Source organism: Peromyscus leucopus, unplaced genomic scaffold (genome assembly GCF_004664715.2).
Source record: "Peromyscus leucopus breed LL Stock unplaced genomic scaffold, UCI_PerLeu_2.1 scaffold_131, whole genome shotgun sequence".
NCBI classification, from domain to species: Eukaryota; Metazoa; Chordata; class Mammalia; order Rodentia; family Cricetidae; genus Peromyscus; species Peromyscus leucopus.
In genome coordinates, this window is record NW_023504457.1 from 351,920 (window position 1) to 367,619 (window position 15,700).

Consider the following 15,700-nt stretch of genomic DNA (forward strand, 5'->3'; position numbering starts at 1 on the left):
ACTAAACCCTCAAAAAACCTGACCATCCTTCTCAAGGTTCCCCAGAAAAACTAAAACATTTCAAGTTCTCTGGCTTGTATCTGTCTCAAGACAGTGGGATCCAGACCAAAAGCACCCCAACAATGCTGAGGAGGAATCTCCCTCACCTGCCACTTGGGGAACAAAAACTACAACTCCCATAAGGCAGTGGGGCCGCGGAATCCACAACTCCCAGCATCCTCCCGGAGGCCCAAGCCGGCCAGGCTAGTAGCGGAGTGATTGTAAATGTCTGCGGAAGCTGTGGAGAAACGTTCCTTCGGGATAGCAGCAGCTGAGGAGGAATCTGCCGCCCTGATAGAACAAGATGTAGCGCGCGGCCTGGAGAACTTTGCTGTGAGAGTGGGCCTCTGGGGCGGGCCCAGGCCTAAGCCTTTCCAGGTAGAGGCGGGACTAGGGACTATGGAGGCGGGGCCAGAGCTTTTTTTTTAAGTGGGGGCGGAGCTAGAGCTGCTCATCTTTCCCTTGGAGTGCCCTTTCCTCTGGGGCGGGGCTAGAGCTTGTCCTATTTCCTCCCTCCCCAGGTGGGGCCGCTCGCCTTCTAGGGCTGGGCTAGAGAGCTGTCCCCAGCCCTGCAGGGGTTGACTAGAAGGCGGCTTTCAGGTCCCCCAGGCGGAGCCTGCGCCCTTCCAGGGAGGAACTAGAGGGTTGCTCAGCGCTCCAATAGGTGAGAGCAGCGCTCTTTTATGTAGAGGCGGGGCTAAAGGGCTGCTCCCAACCCCGGGGCGGGGCTAAGCCCTTCCTTATTGGGCGGGACTTCAGGGCTGCACACAGCCCAAGGCGGCGCTAGGGCACCTTGCCTAGGAGCCGGGAAAGATAGACGCATAGCTCCCTCCTGTGGTAATAGTTGTCAAACTGACTGTAATCCACAGGCTTGTTTTCCCTAATGCTTTTATTTTTTAAATGTTAGTATACAGGGTATTTGGTTTTTATTATGGCGTTTTAAAAATTTCATTAGCAGATATATATTATACATAATAATGGGTTCCATGATGACATTGTCACACAAGCACATAATGTGTTTTGATCATATGTACTACCACTACTGCTATCATCTTTCGTCCCTTCCCTCTCCTAGGAATCCTTCATCCCCCTGGCTAGCGCCCCTTTCAACTCTGTGTGTGTGTGTGTGTGTGTGTGTGTTGTGTTGTGTGTGTGTGTGTGTGTGTGTAAGACACAGAGCGACCCAATGAGTTCCATTAAGGTTGTTCACTACAACTGCAGCCTTCTTGACTTTTTTTTGTGATTACTTATTCCTTGAGAATACCATACAGTATACCTTGATCTGACTCGTCTGTCCCCCAACTCCTCACAGATCATGCCCACTTCCTTCCCTGTCTACCCAATTTCATGTTCTTTCTCTCGGAAGGAAAAAAAAAAGGCATTGGCCTGGAGGGAAAGTTCTTAAATTAACAGAATTTAATATTTTTCTATGAACCTGTAGTAAGACCTTAAAAGGAATTTTTACTTTATTCTTTCAGTAAAATGGCAGTTCCCTATAGTATATGTGGCGGAGGGGTGGTTTTTCAGAAAGAGCATTTTTATCTGGCCTTTTACTCAGAACTTACTGAGGGTCAGAGCAAAATCAGTTCCCTGTCTGGTCTCAACTGTCTCTCATGTAAGAATGGCCTGGTTATGAATCTCAGCCCCTAGAGTCAAACTTAGCTGAGGTCTCCTTCATGCTGAGAGTCTTGGACAAAAATGTAAGTTAACATCTGCAAAGCCTTGGAAGCCTTTTGTGTAGAGTTTAAGTACTAGTACCTCACTTTATAGCTGCTTTAGGAATTACTGTTTGTAGTTCTCTGTAAGAACAATAAATGCCAACTACTGTTACTACCTCAAAGACCTTGGTCTAACCTTCAACCCCTCTGACTGTGGTCTCAAAGTTACCTAAGGAATTGGGAATACCCAAAGATTCTGGCAAAAGAGCTTTGCCCTTGGATGTTGGACTTAGATGATGGTTTAGTCACCTTAGCTATTCCACAAAGCCTGAGCTTTTTGTTTTCAAAGTGAAAATGATTTAAAATTGTATAACTTTCCCCCATCTATTATCAGTACAAATTGGGGCTGCCTCCTCCTTCCTTCTAGGGTTTTTGTGGCAGCAAATGGGTGATAACTTCTATAGCAGATTCCTGTAAGTAAAGCAAGATTTTAATATGAGCAATAGTTACTGACCTCTCAAATTATGATTTGTGGCCAACAATTTTGTGCATTGGTGGTTTTTGTTAAAACACAAGTAGATAACACTATATATACCAATGAGCCCTTAAAGCTTGTTCAAGATCAGACATTACAGAATGTCTGATAAGACTATCTATATGTTTTTCTTACTCATCAAACCATTGAGTGCCTGTAATATGCCAGGCTCTGTATAAGATAGGCCTAGAAGATGACTTCATTTGGTTGAAGAACACAGTATTTGGTTGCTTTTATTTTAACCTAGAAGTATCTAACATGAAAGAAAAAATGCTCTGTTCTTAAGTAACTTCATAAAAATTCATTATTAAGACTAAACATATACCAAGTAAGTTGGGATGCAAAGAATAGAAGAACATAGTCTCTGCCCTCAAAGCACTAACAGTGGAATTGATTTAACAGTTTGTGCCACTGAAGTAGGGGGGGCGGGGGGATTATGAACTCTAAAAATAAGTTTCCAGTCTTGAATTGTATTTTTCTTTGCCATCTTCTCTAAAACAATCCATAAGACAGTTGGAACAATGTAATTCTTTGTAGCCTACTTTATTTTTATATTCAAACATAACTAAGAATAACTTCATTAGCCAGGCTATTGCCTGTAATCTCACCACTCTGGAGGCAAAAGTAAGAGAATCATAAATGTAAGGGCCATCCTAGGCTACACTGTAGATGTAATTCTAAACGGTCTTATTAAATGAGAAACATAGAGCCAAATGCAGATTAAAAGCCCAAGATTGAGCAGCAGCCAAGAGCTAAGACCACCTTCTTACCCCTCGCTGTCGATGCCGACCTTCCCTGAGAAAAGAGACCTTCTTCCTGTGTCCTGCCTTTTTTATTGCCTTTCTGTTCTGCCTTCTCATTGGCTGTAAACCCAAAACACATGACTTCCTCGTCACTGCTGTCTATACAGACCTCCAGGTCTCTATGGTTGGTACTGAGATTAAAGGTGTGTGTCACCAAAACTGGCTGTGTCCTTGCACACACAGACTCTGCTGCCATGTGATCAGATTAAAGGTGTGTGCTACCACTGCCAGACTTCTGCTTAATGGCTTGCTTTTAGCTCTGATGGCTTGCTCTTAGCTCTGATCCCCAGGCAACTTTATTAACATACAAATAAAATCACATTTCAGCACAAATAAAATATCACCATACTACATAGCAAAACCCTGTCTCCAAAACAGTTGCTAGGAATGTAGCTCAGTGACAGAGTGTTTTATGCTCAAGTTCCTGGGTTTGATTCCTTGCACCATCAAAAATTAAAAGGTTTATATAAGTAATCTTTAGAATCCTCACAGTCATTAGTGTCCATCAACTCAGGGGAGTTGATGTACTAATCATAGTTTTCAGATTAAAATAAGTACCTGTCTATTTTTCAAAGGAAGAGGGAGGAGAAGAAAGTCATGTAATTGACCCTTAAACTAACCATTTTGGGCATACATGAAAGTCTGGAGAATGAAACTGTTGTAAAAGGAATATTCCTTGGCGTCACAAGATACTGAACAAAATAAAAGTGAATAGCCAGGCAGTTTTACTGTTGCAAAAGGATGCGCAATGGCCCATACCAGCTGAGTAGCACATGGTGGGGAGTTGGGGGGGGGTCACTTAACCTGTGGTCTTCACTCCATTTGGTGGCAGTTCAACCTCACAATCTGTTGTGATTGGCTAAGTGATAATATGGTGGGCGGGGAAGGTTTGCTTTTTATTTAGAGATTTTGTTTCAAGAAAGTCTGCCACCCTGGGTTTGGCAACAGGGTAAATTCACAAGAGTTTCACAAGATGGAGGAGTTTATAGAATGTTAGTCTATTGGTCTCTGATAAAAATGACTGCTTCTCAGAAAAACATAATCTACACTCTTGGCAGTATAGACAAGCCTGGCAGTTGCCCAGGTTGTCTTAGTGGTACTAGTGGTGTAGGATGTGTGTGTGTGTGTTGTGTGTGTGTGTGTGTGTGTGTGTGTGTGTGTGTTATGGATACCAGGGATGCAGGGTAGAATTCTGCATATGCCATGGAAATGCTCCCACCACTGACCTACAGTCCCAGATCACCTTCAGTTAATTTTCTTCCATGTATTCCACATACATAAAAGGAATCTTACAAGAAAGTCAAAATAGCTTGCTTGCTGCAAGCCCTGGCTTCACAGACCCACACAACCATTAAGGCATGAAAAACTCAAGGTAAAATAACTTTATGTCTGCTTTGCTTTGAGGTGCTGTGTACAGAGAAAAAGAGAACATTGAAATGCTCACATTAGAAGCCAACATCCCTAACGTCCTCAGGGTTGAAAGCCAAGGAGAAAATAAACTAATTGGTTTTCTCAAGCTAAGTCAGGTTTAATCATTTGTCAGGTCCCTCAGATCAACTTCAAACGTTATTTTTAAGATCTCAGTTGGGCCTTGACCAGAATTATCTGGCTCACAGTCTCCCTAATAGCTGTTAGAAGCAAAACAAACTGGTGACGCTGGAGGCCAAGTCCAAGGTTTCTTGTAGCTGGGTTTTCAATACAACCAAAAAAGGAAGGAAGGTTTTCACAATGCTTCCTGAAGTAGTCCTTAGGATTCAGGAAACTTCCTTAAGACTCATGCTCATGCTTAAAAATCTCCAAGTACTATACAAACTTGTGCTTGAGTTTCTGGGGCTTTGATACAGAATGTTAATCAGAACAGCCCCAACTTTCGATTGAAGTTGTCAAGAGCTGCAGTGATGCAGTCAGAACAAACTGGGTGTCCGCTCTGTGTCTAAAAACTACTGGTTAGAAGGACACTTCATGACACACCCAGAACTCATGCTTTGCCTTTTGGACACATTGGTTTTGAATGATGGAACCTACACTTTAACACAATTCAACATCCAAGTTCAGTTCATGCTAGCCTAGTTCAGAGAAGGAAGAAATCACCATGAACAAGGGGGAACCAAGAGCGTGGAAAAAATAAATTTAAATTTATATATATTACATATATTAAATTATTATATATTATATATATTATACATGCTATATGCTGCTGTTTCTATTTTTGGCTTCCTAGATAATTACTATTTATATTTTCTCTCTCAAGTATTTTTGGAAACAAAATTGGAATCTCTACCAGATGTGGCTTATAGGTGAACCATTCACACTGATCATTTTGCATTTATCTCTAGCTCTTGCATATAACAATGCAAGAATAATAAAAGTCCCCTTCTTGTCCTTTATGTTTTTCTGCTGGTTCAAATCCCAGTATATGCATAAGATACTTAATAATGGTAGTGTTTTGTTGATAAATGAAGAAAGTCTGGCTGGGTCAGCTCTTAATCTCTCCTCACTCAAACATGAGTAAGTCACCAAGTGAGGAAAGTATTTCATAGCCCGGATTTTGTTTGATGTGTTTCCAACCAGGAAGTTTAATTCTAGGACTATTTTTTTCACCACCATACTACAATACCTGTTTAACTTTTCTTAAATTTACATGCAGCCCCAATTGTAATTACTTAGATTCTCTCTTGTATTTTCCTTTATAAATGAGATAGAACAGTTAGGTAGTAAAGGGAAGGTAATATTTTTAAAGCAAGTTCCAGGCCCTGAGCAGCATTATCTCCTAGGAGTCTGTGATAACCAACCCCCAGTATGAGTATCTTCCTTGTCGTAATTGTTGATCTACAACTTACCAAATCATTTTGCCAAGAATCACCATGGTAATGTGAGCCTGGCTTGTATATGACTCCAGAACAGTCCACCTTCTGCACTGAGAAGCCCCTCTGGCTTGGCCCTGTGTTCCTGACCACGGGTTTTCTGCCTGAACTACTGCATAGTTTGTTTCAGTATCTTAAACCCAGTTGGAAGCCTGTTAGTTCTTTGTTCATTTACATTTCTGACTACATTTTCTAGCCGTTTCCTGTCACATTCCCAGCTTATCACCTAACTGTACTAGCCAGGACTCCTTGACCTGTATGAAACTAAATATCACCTCAAATTGCTCAAGCAATGAGGGAAAAGATTGCCTCACAAAATGGAAATGGCAAAAGTGGCTACCCTTAGACCTATTTGTATCAAAGACTCTAAATGATATCTAGTAATGTCTCACTGCTGCACTTCCTGTTCGTAGAGTAAAAGGTTCAAGACCACTTCTGCATTTCAAACCACCAAAACCTACAGTCCCAGAGCTCAAAACCCACCAATCCCTGCACAGAAATCCCGCCAATCCCTTGGCTTGCTTTAAAATCAACCAATCCCACCCTGGAAAACTGTGCCTCCAAGAAGGCCTATATAAAAGCCTGCTCCTGCTCAGTTCCTTGTTGCTTCTTGCCAAGCAGAGGCAACACCGTCTTGTCGTCCTCCCAGTAAATCCCTGGTGTGAGGTTGGTTGTGCAATGTGACTCTGCTAGGCTCCTGACTGCGGGATACTTTTCCTTTCAGAGCTGTAACACTTCATGGGAAAGCTCTGCCTTCAAAGCTGCATCATGTGCACTGGGAAACCTTCCCCTCGGAGCTGTACACACCGTTCACACTCTGCTTCCCTTTAACAGTACTTGGCTGGACAGGAGTTTTGTGTAAGTGGTAAACTTGATACGAGCATTCTGTGGAGGAGTCCATTCCTTCTTTGTGTCAGGAACCCAAATTTGTATTTCTTTGTTCTGGTTTAGGGGGTGTGCTTGGCCACAAACTAAACACTTTGTTGTTCTCTGTTTGTGTTTTTTTTGAGTGGGGTCTCTACTGTCTGAGGCCAACTTCTAGGTGACCTTAAACTTCTGTTCCTGTTGCTTCCATCTGTAGAATCTGAGGGCAACAAGCCTGTGTGCCTCCACCGTGGATTATGTGGTGCGAAGGATGGAACCCAGGGCCTCCTGCATGCTGAGCTGGTACTCTACCAACCGAGCTGTACCCCCACCCCCAAAGCAAACACTTGAAAAGAACAGTGATGTTCTGTTTAGCCAGGTCAGCTTCCAGAACCTTCTGGAACCCTCATCCAGAGCCCTGCATCAAGAGTAGAGGACTTCTGGGAGGAGCTGGGGAAAAGCCCATCTGCTGTGACCAAAGCCCTATTCTGTCCTTGGTGTCCTGTAGGCACAAGCAGCCTTCAGGTTTCAGTAACCTGTGCATGGAACTTGGTCCACAGGTCTGTAACAGGAAGTAGGGTAACAGACAGACTTTGTAAAGTGTTACCCATTGGATACATTTCAGCTAAGAGCAAGTGGCCCATTGCAACACACACTTCCAGCATGGAAGTTTAACAGGTTGCTGAACATAAGCATCTGAATAGCACGTCTATGATTGATGACCTCAAATTATCTCTGAAAAGATGGATAATCACATAACAATATATTAAGTTAGGCACTTTTTAAAAGTTTGGAAGGGGGGTTGGTTTGGGTTTTGGTAATACAGAGCCTCCAACATAGTGCCTTTTTACATGCTATAACAAACTCTACCATTGAACTTTCCTCTACCGTCAGAAGATTTTTCTTCACTATAGTTATTTTAAAGTCAGTAAAATATTTTCTTCTATAGTATTTTTTTCTAACCTTTTATGCAGGAGAAAAAAATGAAGAAAGAGAAGAATAAATGATTATAGTCATCACTGGTATCAGGGTCAACCGATTTCTACATATTTTTTTATTCTGGGCTAGTAAATGCTCAATGGTTAGAGACAACTTCCTGCCAAAACTGGAAATTTACTGAGGTCTATATTGTCTGTTCAAAGATATCTGAAGCTCATTTGGAATTTGCTGCCATCTGTAACCCAGTGTAAAGGAGCTAAAATTGCCAGATTGTACAACAATTTTAACTATAGAATATATATATATATTATATGTATTCATCTATTCTATCTCTTATGTCTATCTCTGTCTGGATCTCTATCGAATGTTTTTTTTTATTTTTTTATTTATTTTACAATACTATTCAGTTCTACATAATAGCCACAGATTCCCTTGTTCTCTCCCTTCCTGCCCCCCTCCCCTTCCCCAGCCCACCCCATTCCACCTCTCCACATCAAGGTCTCCCCTGAAGACTGGGATCACTGATAGACTCAGTCCAGCCAGGTCCAGTCCCCTCCCAGATTGAGCCAAGCGTCCCTGCATAAGTCACAGTTTCAAACAGCTAACTCATGCAACGAGCCCAGGACCTGGTACCACTGCCTAGATGCTCCAAACAGATCAAGCCAATCGACTGTCTCACCTATTCAGAGGCCTGATCAGTTGGGGCCCCTCAGCCATTGGTTCATGGTTCATGTGTTTCCATTCATTTGGTTATTTGTCCCTGTGCTTTATCCAACCTTGGTTTCAAACAATTCTCGCTCATATAAACCCTCCTCTTTCTCACTAATTAGACTCCCAGCGCTCACCAGGGGCCTAGCGTGGATGTCTGCATCAGATTCCTCAGTCCTTGGATGGGGTTTATGGCACAACTATTAAGGTGTTTGGCCATCCATCACCAGAGTAGGTCAGTCCGGCTGTCTCTCGACATTGCCAGCAGTCTTTTGTGGGGTATCTTTGTGGATTTCTGTGGGCTCTTTAGCTCTTTGTTTCTTCCTTTTTCATGTGGTCTTCATTTACCATGGTCTCCTATTGCTTGTTCTCCCTCTGTTCTTGATCCAGCTAGGATCTCTCACTCTCTTTCCCTTGACCTCGCCTTCATTGCTCCACTCATGTCCAGGCTGTTCATGTAGATCTCATCCATTTCTCCGTGTCTTTCTTGGGTCCCGTTTTCCAGGTAGCCTCACTGGTGATATGATAACAGTCAGTCATCTTGTTCCACATCTAGCATCTTCCTATGAGTGAGTACATACCATATTTGTCTTCTGAGTCTGGGTTACCTCATCAGGATGATTTTTTCTAGATCCATCCATTTGTCTGCAAACCTCATGATGTCATTGTTTTTCTCTGCTGAGTAGTATTCCATTGTGTATATGTGCCACAATTTATTTATCCATTCTTCAGTTGAAGGGCATCTAGTTGTTTCCAGGTTTTGGCTATTATAAACAATGCTGATATGAACATAGCTGAGCAAGTGCTCTTGTGGTATGATTGAGCATTTCTTGGGTATATGCCCAGGAGTGGTATAGCTGGATCTTGGGGAGATTGATTCCCAATTTCTAAGAAGGCATATTGATTTCCAAAGTGGTTGTACAAGCTTGCATTCCACCAGCAGTGGAGGAGAGTTCCCCTAGTTCACATCCTCTCCAGCATAAAGTGTCTTCAGTGTTTTTGATCTTAGCCACTCTGACAGGTGTAAGGTGGTATCTCAGAGTTGTTTTGATTTGCATTTCATGATGATTAGGGATGTTGAGCAATTCCTTAAATGTCTTTCAGCCATTTGAGTTTCCTCTGTTGAGAATTCTCTGTTTAGTTCTAAAGCCATTTCTAAATTGGACTGTTGTCGTTTTGATGTCTAATTGTACAACAATTTTAACTATAGAATTTATTTATATATAGTATATATATATTATATATATATTATATATATATATATATGTATTCATCTATCTATCTCTATGTCTATCTCTGTCTGGATCTCTATCGAATGTTACAGATGAAACCCAGCACATTCTTTGCACAAGCTAGGAAAATATATAAAAGTATATAAAAGAGTGTTTCATAGTAAATTCTGAACTGGGGGTATAGCTCAACAGTAGAGTACTTACTTGCCTATCATGTGTGAGGCCTACATGCAATCTTCAGTACAGCAAAAAATAAAATAATATAATAAAGCAGTCTCAAAATATTTTTAATTTTTAAGTAGAAAGAACCAGACAGAACTAATTTTTAGAGGGAAAAAAAAAATACTCTCCTGGTTTAGAAACTGCAGCAGTCAGACTTATTTTACAAGGAGTCATCTGTGTTGGGGGAAAAAATCATTTTCTAGTTCAGTGGTTTAATGCCTGTACTTTAAAAGGATATGCTCCTTGAAGAACAAATCAGTTTAAAAATACTCTTCATGAAAAGTTTCACAAGATGATAAAATCTTCATTTTACAGCTACTTCTTAAACGCTCAATAACCACTTACATTTCAACGTTGAATCAATCGTTAAAAAGCCAAAAGTGGGTTCTGGTAAGACAGCACTCGTGGCATTTGATGGACAGGGCACCTTTTTGAGAGTTCTTCGTCTCTGTAGGACATCTCTACACAGCTAGAGCGGTAAGACACAATGCGAGCGGAAGCGCTTTAGCTCCCCACCCCGAATCACTGTCTAAGCAGAAGGCTGGCCTGCCCACCCCAGACTCCCACTTACTTCTTAATCTTTCAACAGGAATGCAATCCTCCTCCAGTTCTGTGCTTTTTAAGTATAGGCTTCTGCACTTAACTGCACAGCTCCCACCAGCTCCACAGGAGTGTTGCTACATGCTGTTCATTGTCTTTCTGAAGATGGGCCCAGGAGACACCCTATTAACAGAGGACCAGAGATGGCAATTCCAGTATCCTTGGGATCCTGTAAAATCCTTACCCAAATGAAAAGCCATGCAGTTGGCACCTTGCAGAACCAATCTAACCCAACTCTGTTGGCACTGTGGCATGCACTTGACTAACAGTTAGAATAAAAACAGTCCCAGGAATGCCTCTAACAAAAAGAATGGTTTGGAAGGACACATCAGTGAAATTTTCTTTCTTGTATCTGCCTAGAAAAGTCAGTGTTGCTTCCAATAGTGAAAATGTTTCTTACAGACAGTGCAAGACTCACGTCTAATCGTGCACCCTCTTTGAACTGACTGATTCCAGGTGAAGCCAATTGTTCAGTCTGTTTCTGTTTCACATTTTCTGTCTAAGCCACTGGACATATTTCTTTCACCTGGTTAGTCAGCTTTCTGCTTTTGTAACAAAACACCTGAGATAATCAGCTTAAAAAGTTGAAAGGTTGTTTGGGCATGGTAATCCAGCACTTTAGAGGCTGGGACAGAAGGATTCCCAGAAGTTTCAGGACAGCTAGATGCTGTCTTACCCTGCCCCTGACCCACATACTATACATAGAAGGGAATGGTTGCTTTGAGCTCACACTTTGTAGGTTTCAGTCCACAGTTGATTGTCCCATCTCTTGGCTTTTGCTAAGATTTCTAAGGCAGATCTTCAAGGTGGCAATATGTAATACAGAAATTGATAGCAGCTGAGAAGCGGAATAAACACAGGGAAATAGTGGATCCCAATAAACAGGCTCCACCTCTTTTTTTTTTAATAATTTATTTAACTTTATTTTGTGTGCACTGGTGTGAAGGTGTCAGATGCCCTGGAACTGGAGTTACAGACAGTTGTGAGCTGCCATGTGGTGCTAGGAATTGAACTCAGGTCCTTTAGAAGAGCAGTCGGTGCTCTTAACCGCTAAGCCATTTCTCCACCCGGGCTCCACCTCTTAAAGGTTACACTACCTTCAGTAGGAGCACAGGTTGAGGACAACCCTTGAACACATAGGCCCTTGAGGGGTATTTACCCAAGCCACGGCACACCTCACTTTTGCCTTTTGTTCATTACCTTACCTTTTTAAAAACAATCTCACTAAGTACCTTTAGGAAAGAGATGGATATAAATAAAGTTCCATGTAAGCAACAATTTTTCTGTACATAAAGCTTGCTAGGTCCTTAAGAGGGGTGTGTGTGTGTGTATATGTATATATAGAGGCCGGAGGTTTCTCTCCACCATCTCTCCTTGAGGTAGGGTCTCTCACTGAATCTGGAGTTCACTGATCAGCTAGACGGGCTGGCCAGCGAGCCCTGGGGATCCCGAGTGTCCACACCTCCAGTGCTAGCCTGGCCGGTGCATGCTGCCCCATTGGACTCTTCTCTACGCGTCTTCAGGGGATCAGAGTCAGACAGCTGTGCTTGTATGGCAAGCTCTCTACCAACCGAGCCACCTCCCCAGTCCTACTCGAGACCTTCAGGGTTTAAAATTGTTCTTCCTAACACCTGTAAGGAAGGAATTAAGACAGCAGGCTTTCCACAGAGATTTTAGATCGGAGGCTTCTTCTATTTTATAAATGTAATGTTTTGACAATGCAGGTACATTTAAAACACCAATGTTTCACGTTATCCCTTTGTCTTTGAATAAGAACAGAATTTCTTTACACGTATCAGATACATCTATAATTTATATATCGATACCTATTTTAATAAATTCCATTTTAAAATGATTTCTGTGATTGATTTAACACTAATGACTTTCTTACCCCCAGGGGAAAAAACCTGGAATGACTCATAATGATATATTATCAGATAAAGCTAAAAGGGAAAAAAAGCTAAGGATAAAATATTGAACTTCATGCAGGCATCAAATTTAGTAGTTTTTGATCAAAGTGCTTGAGAATAAACGATTATGAGTGCTCAGCCCTAAATGGAACATCTTTATCAATCCTCCCACCCCTGGCAAGGCTCAGGAACATCCAGAAGAGGAGGTGGGGAAGATGTAAGGGCTGGAGGGTGGGGAGGAAGCTGTGAAATGCTGCCTTCTGAACATGGCGTGGCCATTGCACTCATGAATGCACAGCAGCTGTGGATAGCTATGAAGACTTCCATGAGATCAAACCAGCCAACACCCCAGCACAGATCGGGCAGGGAGGCCTGAGGCACCCCCTGAGTCAGGGGCTGTTGGCAGGTGATAGCTGCTGAAAGGAGGAAAAACCATTCTCTGGGGTGTGGCTGGCTACCCATGTTCCAGGAGACGGCCCTTAAAAAACAGGGGGACATGAAACTGGGAGGTGGGTGTAGAGGTTGGAATGGGGTGGGTTATGATCACAGTTCATCATTTACACATAAGCAAGTCTCAAAGAATAAAAAAGCTGCAGCTGGGCAGTGGTGGAGCACACTTTTGTCCCAGCACTCAGGAGGCAGAGGCAGGCAGATCTTTGTGAGTTTAAGGCCAGCCTGGTCTACAGAGTGAGTTCTCCGGCAGCCAGGACTACACACAGGAAGCCTGTCTCAAGAAAACAAAAAATAAAAATAAGAAAATTTCAAAAAAAAAAATAAAGTTTCAGTTCCTGATATCAAAAACTATGAGGGAAACAAAACAAGTTTCAAAGATTTCAATTCCTGATTATAGAAAAAGAGAATTCTATTGTTATTATTCCTGTAAGACCACAAAACTTTAAAGTTTTGGAAGTTACTTTGTGGGACTGGACAGAGGTCTCTGGTTCAGGGACCTTGTTGCTTTTGCAGAGCATCAGAGTTTGGTTCCTAGCACTCCTCGGGCAGCTCATAACCTGTAACTTCAGCTCCAGAGGGTCATATGTCCTCTTCTGACCTCCATGGGGGACCGGCACACACATAACAGAAGTAAAAATCAAAATAAATCTTTAAAAATTAATTTCTTTAAGTAGAAGGATATTCTTGGGTCCTGTTTCAGTGTATTGTGTTTTTACAGGTTTGCTTTGTCATATTTCATATATGCTGGAATTAGGAAACGTCCACACCAAAAGCTGTACATACATTACATTCATATGAAATAGCCGAATGCCACTCTAACCAGCATGTCTCATTTTTGCAGTATACTCCTGATCACGTGGCTGGGCCTGGAGCAGACATCGACCCCACACAGATAACCTTTCCTGGTGTGCTTGTGTCAAAACTCCATGTCTCCCTGGCACTTGTTCCTGTCTCCGCCATGAGAACAACTATGATGACAATCTGTGCCTCAGAGACATAGGATTGGAAGCAAAGTACGCCAAAAGTTTTCGAATGCAATGTCCTCTGCCATTGCGGTGAACACTGTAGAAACAGGGTGGTCCAGAATGGTCTGCAGTTCTGTCTCCAGGTGTTCCAAACGGATAAAAAGGGCTTGGGGACTTCAGACCTTAGAACCTATACCCAAAGGAAGATTTGTCTGTGAGTATGCTGGGAGATTTAGGGTTCTCTGAAGTACAGAGAAGAATTCACCTACAACAACACATGACCCAAATTACATCATCGCCATCAGGGAGCACATTTATAATGGACAGGTCATGGAAACTTTTGTTGACCCTACCTACATAGGAAATATTGGGAGATTCCTGAATCATTCTTGCGAACCAAACCTGTTGATGATTCCTGTCCGAATTGACTCAATGGTACCTAAGCTGGCACTTTTTGCAGCCAGAGATATTTTACCAGGAGAAGAATCTCTTATGACTATTCAGGAAGATTCCTTAATCAATAAGCAGTAAAGACAAAGAAAGGATAGATCATGAACAACTGAGAAAGCCACAACTAAGAAAGCCTTGTTACTGTGGTGCCCCATCATGTGCCACCTTCTTGCCCTATGACAGTTCACTATACTGCCCCTTAGGAAAACCAGACACCAGTTAGGAAGGGAGGTCCTGCCTGCCAGCATCTCTGTGAACATAAACCAGAAGGAATCAAGCATTAAGTGACCATCTGCATCCTACTTTCTCTCTGGAAAACAACCTACCCTCAAGGGAAGTGTGTGGTGGTAATCTAATTGTACTGAAATATTATTTGATTGTATGTTAATAATAAAGTTGTCTGGGGGTCAGAGCTATTAGAGCATAGCAAGAGTGTGGCGGTGGTGGCACACGCCTTTAATCCCATAGATATCTGTGTGTTCAGGGTCAGAGCTATTAGAGCCATAGCAAGAGTGTGGCGGTGGTGGCACACGCCTTTAATCCCATAAGATCTCTGTGTGTTCAGGGATAAGTCAGCATTGGAGACATATGCCTTTAAGACCTAGGGGGCTGTACATTCAGACAGTGACGAGGCAGTCATGTGTTTGGGTTTACAACCAATGAGAAGGCAGAACGACATACTATAAAAAAAAACGAACCGACAGGAAGTAGTTCTCTTTTCGCGAAGCTGGGACAGCAGGAGGAAGGGTGAGATTTTAGCTCTGAGCTCTGACTCTCGGCTTTCTCTTTACATTGTTTCTGTGTTTCTTATTTAATAAGACGGTTGGTTACATCAATAGAAGTGTACTTTGTATTCAGCATCTTGCTCATCCCTGTAAAAAGACCAGGGGATGCCCAGCCCTGCCTGCCAGGCTGCCTAAATTCAACCCAAGAATGTGGCCCAGACTGTAAAATGTCCAGCTGTACCCTTTCTCCAGAATACTTGCTTTTATAGTTAGATGCGGGTAAATGACTATGTTCAAACTAGCAGGATACAAGTGAAAACAATGAATCATTCAGTATCATCCTTGTATTTCTTCTTAGAAACCAGAATGTATATTTGATGGCTGAAGCTGGAGTAGCCATCCAAAATCCAAGATGACCCTGGGAAAGGGTCATACAGAGCAAATCAACAAGCTACCTGTAACTATAGAAAGTGCTGCTAGTCCTGACCTGTGCTTGTAGGTGAGACCTACGATAGCAAGGCACCATTGCCTTGCATTTGAGTAAACCTGATGATTCGAGAAGACATCAGCCTTGCTTTCTAGCCAGTTTTTTTTTTCAGTAATAAAGCTGGTTTTTTATGTCTATTTGACTCTTGATTTTATTTATTGTTTCTAAACATGCGTTAAGGAGGAAGGATGTTATCACCTGCTAAAACCTAATAATACCAACAATTATGAAGTACAACCATGAGAA

At 42.2% G+C, this 15,700-nt stretch overlaps 1 pseudogene; it reads left to right on the forward strand.

Annotated features, from left to right (window-relative positions):
• Positions 1-263: 263 nt before the first annotated feature.
• Positions 264-14,611, forward strand: LOC114689574 (annotated as a pseudogene).
• The last annotated feature ends 1,089 nt before the right edge of the window (positions 14,612-15,700 follow it).